The sequence below is a fragment of the Oncorhynchus keta genome, chromosome 7 (genome assembly GCF_023373465.1).
Source record: "Oncorhynchus keta strain PuntledgeMale-10-30-2019 chromosome 7, Oket_V2, whole genome shotgun sequence".
Taxonomy (NCBI): Eukaryota; Metazoa; Chordata; class Actinopteri; order Salmoniformes; family Salmonidae; genus Oncorhynchus; species Oncorhynchus keta.
In genome coordinates, this window is record NC_068427.1 from 27,199,271 (window position 1) to 27,213,349 (window position 14,079).

The following is a 14,079-nucleotide window of genomic DNA, read 5'->3' on the forward strand; positions in this document are numbered from 1 at the left end:
GGGTAATGCGTACGGCCCAGTACATCACTGGGGCCAAGCTTCCTGCAATCCAGGACCTCTATATCAGGCAGTGTCAGAGGAAGGCCCTAAAAATTGTCAAAGACTCCAGCCACCCTAGTCATAGACTGAGACAAAACAAAGGACAAAGGCGTAGGTACCTCCGGATCCGATCTCGAATTGGAAGCCCCTAAGGAAGAAGGTGCCGGAACCTCTGTATTCAGGGCTGCAAAGCCGTTTCTGGTCTATGTCTGATCCGGGCTTAACATCTCCAAGGAGGCACCTGTTACCAGAGGACACTTTCTTCGACTTCCACCACAAATTACACATCTCCATGGCTGGTTTGTTGAGTTGAGAACAGGAACATCCCCCAAATCATCTAGCAGCATCCTACTACCTCCATTCTCCAGGGAAGGTGGAGACCCCTTCGGGAAGGGATCCCTGCTGAATACCAGCCAGTTGGCTGTGGAGAGCCAAAACGGCGGCGACACTTCCACCAGACCAGAGCGGCGTCCGGCTACTGGGGTAGAAGAAAAATAAAAAGTAGGAGGTTGTGGATTTCCCAGTAGCTTGTGTAGGTTTGCTACTTGTTTGCTAAAAGCAGCCACTTCACCCCTGTAGTCCTCTGCAAGCAAATAGTTGCTACATTAAAAGTCTGGGAGGTCCACATTGTCCTGGAATGAAGAAAAGTAAACACAGCTCCTGCAGTGTTGAAAATGTTCAATAGCGACCTGCATTTGGGACTGCCGAGCCAGCTAGGCTAGCTGGGTTTCCATGTCTCTCTCTTTACATGGAATCGAGCGTTCACAGCAACTGAGCCGCGGGATCCAAAATGTAAATAAAAAGGTATATAAAATCTTAGGTCTCTCGTTCAGCATTAAACATACAGTACCAGTCAAAAGTTTGGACACACCTACTTATTCAAGGGTTTTTCTTTATTTTTATTATTTCTACATTGTAGAATAATAGTGAAGACATCAAAACTATGAAATAACACATATGGAATAATATAGTTGTAACGGCTTTCTTCCACTGAAGGAGAGGAGGACCAAAATGCAGAGTGGTTAGAGTTCAACATGTTTAATCAAGACCATACACGAGAACACTACAAAATACAAAACAACAAATGTGAAAGCCAAAGCAGTCCTATCTGGTGCAATGACAGAAGACAACCACCCACAAAGTACCCACAGAATATGGCTGCCTAAATGTGGTCCTTCTGTAGCTCAGTTGGTAGAGCATGGCGCTTGTAATGCCAGGGTAGTGGGTTCGATCCCCGGGACCACCCATACGTAGAATGTATGCACACATGACTGTAAGTTGCTTTGGATAAAAGCATCTGATAAAAGGCATATATTATTATTATTATTATTAAATATGGTTCCCAATCAGAGACAACGATAGACAGCTGCCTTTAATTGAGAACCAATCTAGGCAACCATAGACCGACAAACTACTTAGAAAGGGAACAGCCCCATAAATATACAAAAAACCCTAGACCAGACAAAACACATAAATCCCCCATGTCACACCCTGACCTAACCAAAATAATAAAGAAAACAAAGATAACTAAGGACAGGGCGTGACAATAGTAACCAAAAAATAATTAAACAAATCAAAATAGATTTTAGATTTTAGATTCTTCAAAGTAACCACCCTTTGCCTTGATGACAGCTTTGTACACTTCTGGCATTCTCTCAAACAGGTTAACCTGGAGATACTTTTCCAACAGTCTTGAAGGAATTCCCACATATGCTGCTTTTCCTTCACTCTGCGGTCCAACTCATCCCCAAACATCTCAATTGGGTGGAGGTTGGGTGATTGTGAAGGCCAGGTTACCTGATGCAGCACTCCGTCACTCTCCTTGGTCAGCCTGGAGGAGTGTTGGGTAATTGTCCTGTTGAAAAACAAATGATAGTCACACTAAGTGCAAACCAGATAGGATGTCTTATCGCTGCAGAATGCTGTGGTAGCCATGCTGCTTAGGTGTGCCTTGAATTCTAAATAAATCACAGACAGTGTCACCAGCAAAGCACCCCCACACCATCACACCTCCTACTCTATGCTTCACGGTGGGAACCACACATGTGGAGATCATCCGTTTACCTACTCGTCTCACTAAGACAAAATCTCACATTTGGACTCATCAGACCAAAGGACAGATTTCCATCAGTCTAATGTCCATTGCTCATGTTTCTTGGCTCATGCAAATCTTTTCTTATTATTGGTGTCCTTCAGTAGTGGTTTCTTTGCAGCAATTCGACCATGAAGGCCTGATTCAAGCGGTCTCCTCTCAACAGTTGATGTTGAGATGTGTCTGTTACTTGAACTCTGTGAAGCGTTTATTTGGGCTGCAATTTCTGAGGCTGGTAACTCTAATGAACTTATCTTCTGCAGCAGAGGTAACTCTGGGTCTTCCTTTTCTGTGGTGGTCCTCATGAGAGCCAGTTTCATCATAGGGCTTGATGGTTTTTGCGACTGCACTTGAAGACTGCACTTAACATTTTCCGTGCTGACTGAATTTCATGTCTTAAAGTAATGTTCGACTGTCGTTTCTCTTTGCTTATTTCAGCTGTTCTTTCCATAATATATATATAATATATATTTTACCCCTTTTTCTCCCCAATTTCGTGGTATCCAATTGGTAGTTACAGTCTTGTCTCATCGCAGCAAGTCCAGCACGTTCTCAGGAGAGGCAAAGGTCGAGAGCCGTGCGTCCTCCGGAACACAACCCAACCAAGCCGCACTGCTTCTTGACACAATGCCCACTTAACCCGGAAGCCAACCACACCAATGTGTCGGAGGAAGCACCGTACACCTGGTGACCGTGTCAGGGTGCACTGCGCACGGCCCGCCACAGGAGTTGCTAGTGCACGATGGGAAAGGACATCCCTGTTGGCCAAACCCTCCTTAAACCGGATGACGCTGGGCCAATTGTGCACCCCCCCCTCCCCCATGGGTCTCCCGGTTTCGGGCCGGCTGCGACAGAGCCTGGACTCTAACGCAGAATCTCTAGTGGCACAGCTAATACTGCCTCCCGGGAGGCTGAGTGGCGCCCTCGGGAGGCCGAGTGGTCTAGCCCTATTTGGTAAAAGACCCTACTTGGTCCTTTACCAAATAGGGCTATCTTCTGTATACTACCCCTAACTTGTCACAACACAACTGATTGGCTCAAACGCATTAAGAAACGTGTTAAACTTGTTAATTGAAATGCATTCCAGGCGATGACCTCATGAAGCTGGTTGAGAGAATGCCAAAAGTTTGCAAAGCTGTCATCAAGGCAAAGGGTGGCTGCTTTGAATAATCTCAAATATAAAATATTTGTTGATTTGTTTAACACTTTTTTGGTTACTACATGATTCCATGTGTAGTTTCATAGTTTTAATGTCTTCACTATTATTCAACAATGTAGAAAATAGTAAAAATAAAGAAAAACCCTTGAATGAGTAGGTGTGTCCAAACTTTTGATTGGTACTGTACATCACACTCAATTGGCATGGTGACTTCAGGAATGTCCACCAGAGCTATTGTCAGAGAATTTAATGTTACCATAAGTCACCTTCAATGTTGTTTTAGAGAATTTGGCAGTACGTCCAACCGGCCTCACAACTGCAGACCATGTGCAACCATGCCAGCCCAGGACCTCCACACCTCTCTTCTTCACCTGCGGGTACGTCTGAGACCAGTCACCCAGAAAGCTGATGAAACTGTGGGTTCGCACAACCAAAAGATTTCTGCACAAACTGTCAGAAACCGTCTCAGGGAAGCTCATCTGCGTGCTTGTCGTCCTCACCAGGGTCTTCACCTGACTGCAGTTCTGCTTCATAACCAACTTAAGTGGGCAAATGCACAACTTCAAGGGCCACTGGCACGATGGAGAAGTGAATCCCACTTTCAACTGTACTGGGCAGATGACAGACGTTGTGTGGGCGAGAGGTTTGCTGATGTCAACGTTGTGAATAATGCCCTATCGTAGCAGTGGGGTTATGGTATGGGCAGGCATAAGCTACGAACAACAAACACAATTGCACTTTATTGATGGCAATTTGAATGCACAGAGATACCATGACGAGATCCTAAGGCCCATTGTTATGCAATTCATCCCCCACCATCATGTTTCAGCATGATAATGCACGGCCTCATTTCGCAAGAATCTGTACACAATTCCTGGAAGCTGAAAATGTCCCAGTTCTTCCATGGCCTGCATACTCATCAGCCATGTAACCTATTGAGCATGTTTGGGATGCTCTGGATCGTGTTCCAGTTCCTGCCAATATCCAGCAACTTCACACAGCCATTAAAGTGGTGTGGAACAACATTCACAGGCAACAATCAGCAGCCTGATCAACTCTATGCAAAGGAGATGTGTCGCACTCCAAGAGGCAAAGGATAGTTACACCAGATACTGACTGGTTTTCTGATCCGTTTTCTGCCCCAACCTTTTTTTTTTTAGGTATCAGTGACCAACAGATGCATATCTGTACAGTACCAGTCATATGGATTAGGGCCTAAGGAATTTATTTCCATTTTTGTTTAAATTTTTGTTCAGTGTAAATTGTGAGGGGAAAAGTTGGAACAAATGATGGTGAAATTGCAGGACAATAAAAGTTCCTACAAGTTTGACTTTAATAAGGTAAATCAAATGGGATTCCTGTTTTTACAAGGCATCAATCAAAACAAACATGTTATTACAGAAATCCACAATGCATTGACAAAAGGTGTAACGTATCTGTTACACTGGCACAGATATACAGTATGTGTTGTTTCTCTTTTTTCTACTGTGAACAGTAGCGTGAAGAAACCCTAAAATGAACACATGAATGGCTGTAAATGTAATGTAGTGGATGAGTGACGGATGTCTCCAGTGTTCGACATTTGGGAGCAACTGGGAGCGAAACTCACAGTTTAACTGACAATGAGCCTTCATGATTCAATTACTTCTCTACTGTATTATCAGGCCTCTCATCCACAGTATATCTTACTGCAGGGGAAACTTTAAACTGCTCCCTAAGCTGTCACCATTTTTAAGGTTAGTTCAGGTTGGTTTCAGGGTTCTTTTCATGTTCTTGTGCTGAGAAAGGGTGATCAGTGGAGTTCAGCACTATGGACAGCTCTCATGTGGGACAAGGGGAAACAAAAAAATCGCTCTGGCCAAAAGTAGTACAGCATACAGTGATTCGTAGTGTGTGTGTGTGTGTGTGTGTGTGTGTGTGTGTGTGTGTGTGTGTGTGTGTGTGTGTGTGTGTGTGTGTGTGTGTGTGTGTGTGTGTGTGTGTGTGTGTGTGTGTGTGTGTGTGTGTGTGTGTGTGTTTTCTCAGGACTGTCTGTCTGATCGGTTTGTGTCCTGTGTGTTAATGCCGTCTGTGGAGACTTTCCTGTCACTTCGGGTAGTTTTACACGAGAGCCAGAAGACCACAGTCAGGGCCAGAATCTCTCTACCCCACCACTCCAATCTCTATACTGGATATACAGTGCTTTTGGGAGGTTTTCAGACCCCTTAACTTTTTCCACATTTTGTTAAGTTACAGCTTTATTCTACAATTGATTTAATTATTTTTTCCGCTCTTCAATCTACAAACAATACCCCATAATGACAATGCAAAAACAAGTTTTTAGAAATGTTTACTAATTTATTACAAATAAAAAACTGAAATGACACATTTCCATAAAAATTCAGATCCTTTACTTCGTACTTTGTTGATGCACCTTTGGCAGTGCTTACAGCCTCAAGTCTTCTTGGGTATGACGCTACAAGCTTTTTCTGAGCACATCCTCTCAACCTCTGTCAGGTTGGATGGGGAATATCGTTGCACAGCTATTTTCAGGTCTCTCCAGAGATGTTCAATCGAGTTCAACTCCGGGCTCTGGCTGGGCTACTCAAGGACATTCAGAGACTTGTCCCAAAGCAGCTCCTGCGTTGTCTTGGTTGTGTGCTTAGGGTTGTTGCCCTATTGGAATGTGAACCTTTGCCCCAGTCTGAGGTCCTGAGGTTTTCATCAACAATCTCACTGTACATTGCTCCGTTCATCTTTGCCTCGATCCTAACTAGTCTCCCAGTCCCTGCCGCTGAAAAACATCCTCTCAGCATGATGTTGCCACCCCCATACTTCACCGTAGGGACGGTGCCAGGTTTCCTCCAGACGTGACACTTGGCATTCAGACCAAATAGTTCAATCTTGCTTTCATCAGACCAGAGAATCTTTAGGTGCCTTTAGGTGCCTTTTGGCAAACTCCAGGCTTCAGTCTGGCCACTCTACCATAAAAGCATTATTGGTGGTTTGCTTCAGAGATGGCTGTCCTTCTGGAAGGTTTTCCCATCTCCACAGAGGAACTATTGATCTCTGTCAGAGTGACCATCAGATTCTTGGTCACCTCCCTGACCAAGGCCCTTCTCCCCCGATTGCTCAGTTTGGCCGGGGGGCCAGGTCTAGGAAGAGTCTCGGTGGTTCCAAACATCTTTCATTTAAGAATGATGGAGGCCACCGTGTTCTTGGGGACCTTCAATGCTGCAGAAAAGTTTTGGTACCCTTCCCCAGATCTGTGCCATGACACAATCCTGCCTCGGAGCTCAATTTCAAGTGTCATAGCAAAGGGTCTGAATACTTATGTAAATAAGGTATTTCTGTTTAAAAATCTGTGTGTAGATTGCTTAGTTTAATTTGGTTTTTAATCCATTTTAGAATAGGGGCTGTAACGTAACAAAATATGCAAAAAGTCAAGGGGTCTGAATACTTTCCGGAGGCACTGAATAGACCAGATCTCCCTCATTGTATTCAAAGAAGATCTATTTGTCTGCCTCTCCCTTTCAAAGTGAAAGTCTAAAGCCAACCATAAACCTCACATGACCTCTTACCTTAGTCCACTTTTTTACTGGGGTGAATATTTTTGCTTGCTTCTAGAGACAGACAAAATCAGAGCAGACATGAAAGACATGGAAAAGACATGACGACACGTGACTCATCACAACTTTGTCATTTGTTGTAAATATCCTTGGAATGAATCTGTCAGATCATCCAAAATCAATCAAATTTCAACATTATTTTATTTTATTTAGTATGCCTATGAAATAAGAGCACGATAACAGCACTCCAACTCTTTCTCTCTCTCTCTCTCTCTCTCTCTCTACAACTTTCCAATCCTTTTCATGTCGTTCGGGCTAATTTAGGAGCTTCAAGGTCAATCAGTTGCTGCTGAAATCAGAATCTACTGTGACATCTCCTCTAATCAACTCTCTGTGTACCTCCCCCCTATACGCTATACTGGCCAATTAGAATCAAACCCAACTGCTGATTCAAATGACTAATTGGCCCTCGGCTTCCTCATCTGGGAGTATGCAAAGGACATCATCACAAGTCAAATCAAATCAAAATGTGTCACATGCGCCGAATACAACAGGTGTAGTAGACCTTACAGTGAAATGCTTACTTATAAGCCCTTAACCAACCATGCAGTTTTAAGAAAATACCACAAAAAAAGCAAGAGATAACAAAAACAAATAATTAAAGAGCAGCAGTAAATAACAATAGTAGGGCTATATACAGGGGGGATCGGTACAGAGTCAATGTGTGGGGGCACCGCTTGCCATGCGGTAGCAGAGAGAACAGTCTATGACTAAGGTGTTCGGAGTCTTTGACAATTTTTAGGGCCTTCCTCTGACACCGCCTGGTATAGAAGTCCTGGGTGGCAGGAAGCTCGGCGCCAGTGATGTACTGGACCGTACGCAGTACCCTTGGAGGCCGAGCAGTTGCCGTACCAGGCAGTGATGCAAACCGTCAGGATGCTCTAGATGGTGCAGCTGTAAAACCTTTTGAGGATCTGAGAACCCATGACAAATCGTTTCAGTCTCTTGAGGGGGAATAGGTTTAGTCCTGCCCTCTTAAAAGACAATGTGCTCCTTAAAAAAGGACTAAAAACTCAATCAAGGTCAGATTGTTATATCCCAGATGTACTTGTACAGGTGATGTGCTCCGTTTGTCTGAATCAGTCTTTTTTGGTCTTGACCATTGACGCAGTCTCGAGTCAAGGTCTGACTGCATCAACTTTAGTTTATTTGGCTCAGTATCTTGACTAGTCTTGGATCTTTAGTGCTTAAGCTGGAGCTGCCAATATTTTCTAAACTCTGACTACATCTGAGAGAACACAGTCATCTGGGATATAACAATCTGACCTTGATTGAGTTTAGTCCTTTTCTAAGCACAGAGCACATTGTCCTTTCATTCTGTCACAGTCTAGTATTTGTATTTCTCTGGCTTTATACTGTATTAATAATATTTTACTGCAGTGGGCTAGATCAGGGTCACACAGAGTGTTTCTTGGTAGTCTTAAACAAATCTACTTTGAAACAAAAGTATATGCCTCACACACATGGTTATGTTCTTACAAAGAAGAATAAACCTGCACCATGTCAGATATATAGTTGAAAAGTATTACATTGAGTTTGCATCCCAATATTACACTTTATATACATCACAGAAGACTGAAATATAACAAAACTGTTTGACATAGAAACACCAGATTTTCAGCTTTTAAAAATATATAATTATGAAATTATGAAAAATATGAATAACATTCCACCCATGAGGCCATTAGAGGGCGATTTGGTCATTTTACAGCAGGAAAGGGGTGGAGGTACAAACGCATCAATCTCCAGCGCAGTTCACGTGTTGCGATGTGAGAGAAACACCATTTTTCAGAGCCCAATCACACCCACGTCTCCAAAAGTATATTTAGCTCAAAGAGGCAAAGGGAAGTAAATATTTTCACTGGGTTTCTCCTTTAACGATACACAGCAGATGTGGAGGGGAGGGGGGATGCATGGGAACCCCAGCTTTCCTGATGACCTTGTTAGTGACAAACTAATGAGAATGAACCAACTCGACCCGTGACCTTTGCTGACGGGTCATAGAGGCCATGAGCCCACTCTCTGAGGGTGTCTCATTGGGAAGGGGGGTTAGAGTTTTGTCCCCTCTAACTTTCAAAATAAATTAGTCAACAACGGTTTTGTTATGACAACAAATCTGTTGTGCTGCTTTGGATTCAGTGGTGGAGTGGATGTTTTTGTGTGTGTGTGAACCAAAATGTGCCCAAATCCCACACTCCAGCTTTCACCGAAAGCTGTCAATCACCTTTAATGCTAAAAAGATGATTGCTCACATGCTGCACGCTACTCACTCACACGCTACAGGCCTCGCTACAGCCTCGGAAGCCCACCGATCTCTCCCCTCCGGAAAATAGAACCAGGGTGACAGAGACAAAAGCATATTTGCCAAATAAAAAGTGGCGCCGGATTAGCTTTACACAATTTTCTGTTTTATTCAACAAAGCAGAAAATCCCCCAAATCAGCAATATCAGATGGCAAATGGAAAACATGAGCGTTAAAGAGTGTTGGAGGATGGACCTGTGGAAGGATGAAGTGTTGTGGTTTACTGTACCCAGACAGAGAAGGGGTGTTTCATTTAACCACTGGGTTAGGAACAGGCTTCCCAACGCTGTCACGCAGCCAGGAAGGAAGGCTCACCCTCAGCCTTCGCCGTAAAACAGGCAGCCAGCAGCAGCCTGCTTCAGGACCACTGGGGGTGCAAATGAGAGTGGGAGAGAGTTAGCAAGGCTATGCCACGTTGCTTTGTTGAGACACATCAGCACTCTTGGAATTAATATGAATTTGAGCTTGTTTTGAGTTTCACACTCTAAACATGGTATTGATGAGTACATGAACCCGGATGTGCATTTAGCAGAGTGAGAATTACACCGTGACATTCAGGTGGGTCTCAAAACATTTTTATGGGCTTAAGTTACGGCTAGACGTTCCGGAAATTCAAATTCAATTCTTAGAAATATTTAACTTTCATAAAATCACAACTGCAATACACCAAAATAAAGCATACCTTCTTGTTAATCCAGCCACCGTGTCAGATTTGAAAAAGGCTTTACAGTGGAAGAAAACCATGTGATTATCTGAGGACAGCACCCCATCATACAAACACATGACAATCATATTTCAACCCGCCAGGCGCGACACAAAACTCAGAAATAACGATATAAATCATGCCTTACCTTTGAAGATCTTCTTCTGTTGGCACTCCAAAATGTCCCATAAACATCACAAATGGTCCTTTTGTTCGATAAATTCCGTTGTTATATCCCCAAAATGTCAATTTATTTGGCGCGTTTGATTCAGAAAAACACCGGTTCCAACTCGCCCAACATGACTACAAATGAGCTAATAAGTTACCTGTAAACTTGGTCCAAACATTTCAAACAACTTCCCTAATCCAACTTTAGGTATTTTAAAACGTAAATAATCAATCAAATTTAAGACGGAATATACTGTGTTCAATAGCGGATAAAAGGAATGTGGAGCGACGCCAGGTCGTGCGCCCCCTAACAGCACACTTGGCTCGACCCTCAGAAAGGAAAGGGCTACTTCTTCATTACTCAAAAGAAAAACATCAACCAATTTCTAAAGATTGTTGACATCTAGTGGAAGCCCTAGGAACTGCAACCAGATGGCTCAGAAATCTAGATTCTCATAGAAAACCAATTGAAAACACAGCTCAACAAAAAAAAAATCCTGGATGGTTTGTCCTCGGGGTTTCGCCTGCCAAATAAGTTCTGTTACACTCACATACATCATTTTTACAGTTTTAGAAACATTCGTGTGTTTTCTATCCAAGTCTATATGCTTATCCTAGCTTCTGGGCCCGAGTAGCAGAAAGTTTATTTTGGGCATGCTTTTCATCTGGATGTGAAAATAGTGCCCCCTAGCCCGAAGAGGTTTAATAATGAAGACATCATTTAAAGGTGAATTACCATTTAATTTGGTGTGAACACAACCAGGAAGGGAAATAAACTTTTTGGTACACCAGCCACGGTGGCAGGTAGATAAAAAAAATGTTTTAAATCGCCATAATTACAATAACAAAAAAACAAAACAAAACAGATGAGTATGCTTTCTAATGTTTTTAAAACAAGTAAATGGGGTATATTGCTTAATTTCATTTCATTTTTGTGCCCTGCATCTTTTTACCAATGAACAGTATGTTAAAATAAATTATTTAGATACAATAGTAAAAACAGATCAACAGTTCTACAACTGAGCATCAAGAATCATCAAAGTGCCTTCCCAGCCACAAAATGCTGAGAGCATATTTATTATTACAGTTCAGGTCTCTAAGCTGACATGTTTTACAAAGAGTAGACTACACGATTGCTCCTAAGTAGAAATGTCAAAGCACACAAATCTAGTAGAACAATTAAAGTATTTGAGTGTTTTGATAAGAAATTACTAAAAGTTAATGAATCATTTTTGGGGGGTGTGACCCATGCTTAATCAAGCACCATCATTGGGTGAGACAAACATGTTCAGCTGCCCCTTTAAGGGACATGCCATTACTGTGGTAACTTGGCTGTCTGTGATGAAAACAAATCTCAGACTGCCATGTCAAATATTTTTATAACTAGCCCAAGATACACCAATGCCTGTCATTTCCAATTGGAGCAAATTAATTATGGTGTGCAGAACAATCAAGGAGGTGGGCAGAGCCAAGCACAAGCTAGTGAGATCGTATTGGCATGTTCTAGCACATTGCCATTAGGGAACGACTACTCTGTGAAGTATGCGTGTGCTATAACTCAATTCGCCCTTGTACTCCTAAACAACACCATTTAAAAAAAACTTTGGAAAAGGGTAAAGTCTAGAACTAGAATCTGTTTGTTACAGATTCTAGTTTTGAAAGCAGATAACTGTATGGAGTTCAAATGTTTAATTGATGAGTAAATTAACAGCATGTCGGCTAAAATCCATCTCGCTTCACTCTCCCACTGCCGGCCACTGGGCTTCCTCTCATTACCAAATTTGGTAGTGAGTTGAAATGCCAACTGATGTTTCACATTTATACATCCAATGAAATATCTGTCTCATTGTTCTATCTGTGACAATGTCTTCTTAGCAGCAGAAAGTTGCAGAAAACTCAAACTAACATTGAAAAATAACCTAGCGTGTGAACAAAACGATATAACTGGCAAAACGATATAACGTGAACAAAACGATATTCTACCAACTTCTACATAAGGGCTTTGGATGACCACCTTCCAACGTGGCTGGTGAAATACACATTCTTACAGGAAATGACAAAATGTACCCACATGTAACGTAACACCCAGGTCAGCAGCCAATCCTTTATCCCTGTGGAAATGTAGATGCGCTCAGGAGAACAGCTGCTGGCTCCGTCCCCAGAGCCTGGTGAATGTCCACATCTACATCCAAGACCACTCGAGAGGAAGGGATTATGGATGCACTCTGGAAATCACCCTCTCCCGAATCGTAGAGATGGGACAGGGCATCGGCTTTGGTGTTCTTTGAACCTCGGCGATATGGCCGGCGTGAAGTCAAATCTTGCAAAGAAAAGGGCCCACCTTGCTTGCCGTGGATTTAGCATCCTCACTGTCCGTATGTACCCCAGGTTCCGATGGTCATTGAGAATGACAAAGGGGTCCTTGGCGCCACTCCCGCCAGTGTCGCCACTCCTCTAATTCCAACCTAACCGCCAGGACGTCGTAATTCCTCTCTGTAGGGGAGAGTTGCTTGGAGTAATACACAGACGGATACAATTTTTGTTTGAGACAGAACTGCCCCCACGCCCACCTCTGAAGCATCCACCTCCACCACAAAGGGTATCATGGGATCTGGATGTTTGAGCAAAGAGGCGAAGGTGAAACGTCCTTCAGTAGGTGGAAGGCCTCGTCTCCTGATGAAACTGACACTTCCCAGCCTTGACAAACAGATGGTTAGCCAGGAGGCGTTCCAGGACTACTCGGATGTGAGCGATGTGATCCTCCAAGGTAGCCGAGTAGACCAGGATGTCGTCGATATACACGAGCACCTGGCGTCTGATCATGTCTTGGAAGACCTTTGACGAATGCCTGGAAAACTGACGGAGCATTGGCTAAGACAAATGGCATCACCAAGTTCTCGTAGTGACCAGACATCGTGCTAAAAGCGGTCTTCCATTTATCCCCCCCAGATGCGGATGAGATTGTAAGCACTCCGCAGGTCCAATTTGGTAAAGAACCGGGCCCTGTGGAGCTGTTTGATGGCTGCCGGCACCAACAGGAGAGGATAACGATACTTGGTGGTGATCTCATTGAGTCCTCTGTAACCAATACACGTGCATAACCCTCCATCCTTCTTGACCACAAAGAAGAAGCCTGCAGACGCAAGAGAAGTGAACGTGCGGATGAAACCTTGTTGGAGAACCTCATGGATGTAGTCCTCCATGGCCTTGGTTTCAGTCACCGATAGAGGGTAGATCCATCTGTGCGGGAGCGCAGAGCCTGCAAGCAGGTCGATGGCACAGTCCCAGGGGCAATAAGGAGGGAGACAGGTAGCACAGGTTTTGGAAAATACCTCCCGCAGGTCCTGGTATACATTTGAGATGTTGGGCTGAAGGGCAACCACAGGACTCTCAACCGACATGTGAAGGCAGGTCCTCTGGCATACGGGTGCCCAGTCCTTGATTTTTATCCTCGACCATGAGATGGTGGGGTTATGGTGTTGAAGCCAAAGGAGGCAGAGGATGATCTTGTGAGCTGGTGTACTGGAGATGAAGGGAATGTTCTCCTGATGGATGGACTCCATGGTGAGGGTGAATGGTTTGTTGATGTTTGTGATGTTCCCGGAACCTAATGGTCGAGTATCGAGGGCTTGAACTGGGAAAGGAGAGGAGAGCGGGTATGAGGTGATGTTAAGAGACGAGGCAAGGGTCGGGTCAATACATTTCCCCGCGGCACTGGAATCCCCTAACGCTGTAGAAACAGTACATGAGGGACAGTCAACTATTGTGATCGACACCAAAAAGTGTTTGGCAGAAAGTGAAGAAGAAGGGATACTCACACCTGCCCCAGGAGGTGGAAGATCACGTGATCGTCTCTCTGCTCTCGTGGATCCCGAGCTGGGACGTACCGGACACTGCTGGAGCCCTACTTGACCACAATAGAGACATAGCCATCTGCGTTGTTCCACTGCTGGTTGGTGTGTGACCTCTAACTCTATGGGTTCAGGCTCTGATCTAAAGTGTTCACTA